The sequence below is a fragment of the Denticeps clupeoides genome, chromosome 1 (genome assembly GCF_900700375.1).
Source record: "Denticeps clupeoides chromosome 1, fDenClu1.1, whole genome shotgun sequence".
NCBI lineage: Eukaryota > Metazoa > Chordata > Actinopteri > Clupeiformes > Denticipitidae > Denticeps > Denticeps clupeoides.
This window is the reverse complement of record NC_041707.1, coordinates 10122900-10127072: the sequence shown is the minus strand read 5'-3', so window position 1 is coordinate 10127072 and position 4173 is coordinate 10122900.

The window sequence follows — 4173 nt, the reverse complement described above, 5'->3', positions numbered from 1 at the left end:
TCTTTCTCGCTCTCCCCCGTCGGCCCCCCGTACCACCCCATCACCCTCTTTCCTCCACCGCCTCTTTCCTGCTAACGGGGGCGGCATCCCTCTGTCAGCCAGCATATGCTGAGATAAAACATGCACAGAAAATTAAAAGTAAACACATAGTTTGATTGCTCTTTGTTTTGCTGCTAAGGGAAGACAATTATATCTTCATAATGAAATGGAGCGTATTTTAAACAGATCCTGTTCCCCTGCTTGGTCTCGGGGCTTGGCATATGGCAGGAACAGGATGAACAGTTATCTTTGCCATGGAAATGGAGAGAAATTGAATCTAACTTTGCCAGGAACGTCACACACAATTAGAGTTTGGATCAAACTAGGGCGAAGAACGCATCAAATGTCCTATTTTAAATGATTCCATTTGTTAATACTGTAAATCTGTAAAGCTAGTACCATGTCTTCATTGTGACCTTCCTACTGGACTGGATACAGTATGGGCTGTCCAGCTTTTCCTGTTCTCCAGCTCCATATGTGCACCCGGTCACCTGCGTCCTCCGTCCTCGAGGTCACTCATTAGTGCCTTCATTAAGTCCAGACTGAAATCATCTGCCTAGAACGCTCGCCACTGTCCCCATCTTGGGTGAAGGCACAATATGCTGCTTGTTATTCTAGGACCATTTGCCCTGGCACCGATACCACTTCTGCTCAACCTCATTGCCTTTCATGTGGTCTCAAGTCCTCTCCGGCTATGGGCACCGATGAGGCTGGAGACCTGGCACACACCGCAATGCAGTCACAGGTGGAGAGCGCCTCCTTCTCACGGTGCGCATTTCAGCTAAATTACTACCAATGTTCTGCTCTCCGTATGAATAAAAAATGTCCAACGGCAGTATTCCGCTATTCAACTGAACAATAAATATTTGGATTGGACTGATGCTGGATTTCTCAGTATCCAAAATTTCACCAAAAAATATTCTAATTATCTCCAATCGTTCATACAAGAAACAACAGTTTGCTAACATTGTCTTGCCCAAGAGATGATATACACATATCACGTAGTTAATTGCCATAAAAATATTATATCAATATTCTACAAAAGGGTACAACTGTATGTAATGTGCAGTTAAGATCATTTATAAAGATCATTTATACCACAGCACGCATGTTCACCCAAATTTTACTAGTTGGTTGTTAGGCTGCAACAATATGAGTATGAACATTTTTGCCTGGACTTACTGGGACATTAATAAATGGCTTCCCGTTGGGGCCATCACTCGAGTTCTTTTGAAATGGAAGATGGTGATGAAACAGATGTCCTGTACATTAGTAGCTGAGGCAGCAGGAAAAGTGAAAAAGGAACGGATTATATTTGGTGACTTGCTTAGTACACTGGTGAAAGGGATTTGAAGACATGCATTTTTGTTTTCTTATGCTATTGTTCTTGCTTGCAATTTAAAAAAAATAATCCAAACAATTAAACATGTCCTCTTCCTCCCTAGGGGAAACGACGCTTCCTCTGAGAATGGCTTTGAATAGGTTACGTCACGCCTCTGCCATAACCAAGCATGGCACCTCCAGGAGAGGCACATTGTCAGAGTGCATTAAACGCGCTGGCCACAGAACGCGGATTCCCTTCACAAGCAAATTCACTCATTAAACCCGACCCACACAAAGCGGTGATCCGGGGCTGTGGGTTCAATACCCCCCACAATGAAGCTGTGATACAATGCAAAAACCAGACAGAAAAAAATCAAATTCAACACACTCAACATCTGTTCAAAGTTCTTAGAAACCCACAGAATGTGCTTCCTGTTGATGACAACAGCATAATGCACTGTTTCTCTTCAGAGGCTGAACAGGCTGATCGCGGTCCCACTCACCCAGTCCCCATGGCTTGTGACAGAGGGTTAAGTGGCATCCCATAGAGTCTGAAATGCACTTAATCAGGCTTTCTTCAATTGGACTGGCTTTAGAAGAGCGTATCAAGCAGGCAGGCGTCAGTCCAGTCGGACATTGTTTTTGAGGTCAAGTGCTCGAACATGCGTGAATTGCTTGCCCCCGATTTCTGATAAGGTTTTTCCATTGATGCTAAACATAGTGCTCGCTGTGGAGAAGCCTGGTTAAAAAAAATAGGTTAAAAAAAAAAATCAGGTAAAAGTCATTTTTGAGTCATGACTTCTGGTCTGCAAATACATTTCTAAAGCAGTCACCATGTTTTTGAACAGTTTCCCCAAACTCCACAGACTCCTGGGCCTCAATGCTCCCAATGCGCAAAGACTAAGCTGGATAAGGGGACATGGAGACTCAATCTGGGAGAACATAATTTAATCGGCCAAATTAAAGCAACAAAGCAGCCACCAAATGCACAAAAATAAAGAACACAATCATACGTACATGGAAGTATTGATCCTGTCTTCGTCATATTTCGATTATATAGCACTTATTGCGGATATAAGTGTTCATTTCTGCCACCTGGCAGCGCAGAGAAGCCATTTTAAAGGTTCAGTCAGGAATTCTAATAAACTGACCTGGGCTTTAATGACTAATTCATTGTCTCTTTTATTACCGTCGTGGGCATAAACCGGATTAATGACTTTGCAAGGTTAAAAACAGTAGTACTGTGCTTTTCCTTCGTCCATTATCAATCATCCCGTGGACTCTTCAGAGAAGCAGTGCAGGGGAAATTGGAAGGAAATTAGTGACCTTTTTGACGGAGGTAGGAGGATGTGTTCAAGGTATGAGAATATCCTTCATTTTTCACTTTGAATGAACCCAATAAGAGCCATTTATAACATCCACCACTCAGATCAAATGTACATAAGATGTATGTATGCAAGACGTATATGTAAAAACTGCAGCATAAAACAAATCAAATGCTATATAAATTAGTCAAGGATTTAGAGATTCATAACATTACATAGAGCTATATGAGCCCTGTGCTTATGTATTAAAAGGTTGAACGTTGAATTTAATTGGCACCAAAAAAATGGACAAACTGTTCTTTTTTATAAATCCTCCATGGGAAAGAAAAAAAAATGGGACCCGCCTGGAAAAGGGACTTGAATTTAATATTTTATCTGACTTTTTATCTTGTGTTTGACAGTTACTACAGTGTCCTCTCCTTATTCTGTTACTTCTGGCATTTTATTCATAGATTCCAGGGAGGGAGGGAGGGAGGAAGGGAAAGATGGAGAGAAACAAACAGAAGAGGCGAACGTGTGAGAGCGTGACAGAGGATAGAAGCAAGGGCTCCTTGGGTCCTTTGTTTACCATTCCATATTCCCATCACATACTTTCGACACCGCCGCGTCTCCGGCTCCCCTCTCTTAGCACAGTCATTCCTGACAAAGTTAATGATTTACTGTAAAGCGCGCCACGCGCCATGATTTGTGACATGTTGGATGGATGAATGGGGGAGGACTAGCAGGTTTCTGTTGGGAGTGTTTGGGATTGTGGGATGCCTTGAAGATAGCAATTTATTATATTTAAGACAAGTGTGACATCCTACTTCAAGGAAGCAGCAGCCATACATATCGATGGGGTGTGCTTTTCTTTTTTTGTGGTCATAGTCGGGAGGGATGGATAAGTACAAAGGGATGCCTCACTGTTTTTGGAGATGACATAAAGATAGGAGGCAGGGAAATGGAGGCAGGAGGCTGGAAAATAATGGGTAATGGAAGAATTTAGCCCGAGGCAATATGCCTGCTTTGCCTACTTCTGTATAACTAGTATATTTATAATTCAAATACATACCTTTAATTATTAACCACTAGTGAATATTAAAGGCGAATACAAGATTCCACGTACAGATATACCCGGATGAAAAATTCAGTATATTTCAAATTTGACTGCACCAGGGAACAAAGAAACTATAGCATGGCCAAAGTTGCAGGTTATTTTGTCAGTTTAAAAAAAAAAAAAAAAAAAAAACAGCACATCATTATTGCATCCATTTTTTCATTTCTTATGTTTCATGAGATACCTATTTTTTCCATCAATATTTGCCAAACAGCAGAGAAGGGACATCACTGTCACAGTGCAGCTCTCGTAAGATGTATTTGACAAACACAGGCCCATTTGTCAGCAGCTGCATGCACCCTTGTTGGTGCATTCGTATCCAAATGACAATATACTTCATTCTTTAAAGCTATTTCCAAAAAAATCATGATAAGAATGTAACATTGCTTG